The sequence below is a fragment of the Sycon ciliatum genome, chromosome 12 (genome assembly GCF_964019385.1).
Source record: "Sycon ciliatum chromosome 12, ocSycCili1.1, whole genome shotgun sequence".
Taxonomy (NCBI): domain Eukaryota; kingdom Metazoa; phylum Porifera; class Calcarea; order Leucosolenida; family Sycettidae; genus Sycon; species Sycon ciliatum.
Genome location: NC_088654.1, coordinates 352501 through 355194, shown reverse-complemented (window position 1 = coordinate 355194; position 2694 = coordinate 352501).

The window sequence follows — 2694 nt, the reverse complement described above, 5'->3', positions numbered from 1 at the left end:
CACACTTCGTCACCATCCACTTCATAGCGATAAGTGGATCGGGACCTTTCTCCGCGCTGCATCCCTTGTGCAATGCTACCATGGTAAGAAGTAACTGCACCGCGTCGTCTCAACACATCGAGCTTTCCAGCAACGTAACAGTACAGCTCGTCGATCGTCACTGCAAGCGCTGTGTGCGTGCAGTGAGTAGAGTATCCGGTGACACGTTCTTGAAACAGTTGACACCGGCACAACTGCAGCCCTTGTCCACTCGTGCCTGTACCTCTTTAACAGTACTGGGCGTCGCCTGGGCACGGGATTAGGTTGGCCCTGTCGTCCGGCGGCAAGGGCTTGTGCTAGCTGTAGCGCTGGCGCCTCGTCCAAATTCTGCTCCGCATCGATCGCAAGCGCGATCGGCAGGGTCACGAGCGGAGAGGCGTCGGTCGATTCGCCATTGCTCTGGTCGTCAGAATCTTGATCTGACCACCCGAAGAACGATCTATCGTCATTTAGCAGTGCTGATGACTCCGCTGCCGAGAATCCGACAACAATTTGTGCCAACGAGCGCCTTCGTCCTCCTTCTGCCATGACTGTCACCTGCGATGATGAGAAAATTGAGACGTTCTGACGTTTTTGTTATAACGTACGCACGCAAGATTCATTCCATGCAACTCGCGTATACCACAGCAGGAAACACCATCTGGTTTGTTCTAGGATAATTTAGAAGTGAACATGTAAAATGGCAATCACGGAGAGATAAGCAGCAGAGACACGTCAGTGCTGTCGTGGCACTAATGGCGCTATGACACGACAGTATAGGCCTCGTCAGCTCGTACCAAAGTAAGACACACGTCAGCCATGCAGACGTAATGCAGAAGAAGACTGATTCATAATGAGGTAAGACATTGTCACTCTTCGTCATGCATGCATCAAAGGAGCGTAGAACGACACACGTAGAAACACACGTAGAACGACAAACGTAGCAGAACGTAGATCGTAGATCGTACGACTTATATTAATAATAGATCAATCTATAACAATCCTCCTTCCTTAAAGAAGTAGTGAAGTGGGACTAGCAATAATGCATATATAATCAAAATGCATCCAAACAACTATATACAAGAGCAAATCCTTATATCCGACTAACTATGATACAATACTATGCTATTACAGACAAATAGCGGAATAGGACACTCTAAGGCAATGTCAGAATTGCTAGGCGAGTCACTCATGACTAATGCTAAGATAGTCACTCAATACTCACAAATCGATCAGGGGCACGGCGCATTCTTGACGGATAGCGTGGTGACACTGGAGTTGACGAAACAGGCACTGACACATCAGGCATACTAACAGGAGTAGCGACTTGAACTGTATCAGGCATACCAACAGGAGTAGCAGCAGTAGTAGACATACTAGGCGTAGCAGTAATAGGCGTACTAGACGTAGCAGTAGTAGGCGTACTAGGCATAGTAGTAGCTGCTGTATCAATGACAGGAGACGACTGAGCCGGCGATGAAGCTGGTAACTCAGGAGTCGGCGTTGCTGTAGCGACTGTCGGAGTAACACTCGGCGTAGACACTGTCGGAATGGCGTCGGACTCGGCCGATAAACTAGCAGACTCAGCTGTTCTGGACTTCAAATGATCAATGTGCACTTTACGGACGACTCCTCCTACCATCACAGAATAGGTCATCGTACTGAGTCGTTTGCATATTAAACCTTCTAGCCACTTCGGCTTAGAGCCAGGACGAGCATTGTACACCCACACTGGTGCATTCACGGTGAACTCACGAGACGCAGTACAACACCATCAAAACAGAGACGCTCAGAGGAAGTAGAAGCAGAAACAGACACTCTCTCAGGTTTACGTGCACGATCCGTTTTACCTGACGACTTGAAATGTTGTTTCTGTTGTTTCTGCGACACAGAGTGCTTACGAGAGAGACCGTGGACTTCTGATGGCGTACTCATAGCAGCAGCGGAACCCATAGACGAAGCTTGTTGCTGGGTTGCCTCAAACAAAGCTGCAATTTCTAGACACGTACCCAAAGTTAGTTTTGGATCTGATAACAACTTCTTTTTCAACTCGACATTCACAATGCATGACACCACATGGTCTCGAATCATGTCGTCACAAGCGGAACCAAAATCACACAAGCGGGCCTGGACGCGTAATCTTACAACAAACTGACTCACCGACTCATTCTTAGCAAAGGTCATCTGGCGCAGCACGTGACGCTCGTATACAGGATGTGGCGCGGCCTTGAAATGTTCGTTCAATTTCCGTAACGTAACCTTGTACTCGTTGTCATCCGCAGGCAGGGCCGACGCCTGTGGATCTTCGAGGTCTTCGAATAAGTCCTGAACCTGTGTTCCGGCAGTATGCAGCAATACATTTTTCAGCCGCTTGTGATCCGTAATCCCTTGGCCTTCAGCCATGTACGTAAAGCTTCGTAGCCATTTCTTCCAGCGAGAGGACACTTCTGCTGGCATGCCCCGGTATTCGAAAACTAGAAGCTTGTGGGCTGTGCTCAGGTTACTACAAACGCTCATCTTCGTCGCCAATTGTTATAACGTACGCACGCAATATTCATTCCATGCAACTCGCGTATACCACAGCAGGAAACATCATCTGGTTTGTTCTAGGATAATTTAGAAGTGAACATGTAAAATGGCAATCACGGAGAGATAAGCAGCAGAGACACGTCAGTG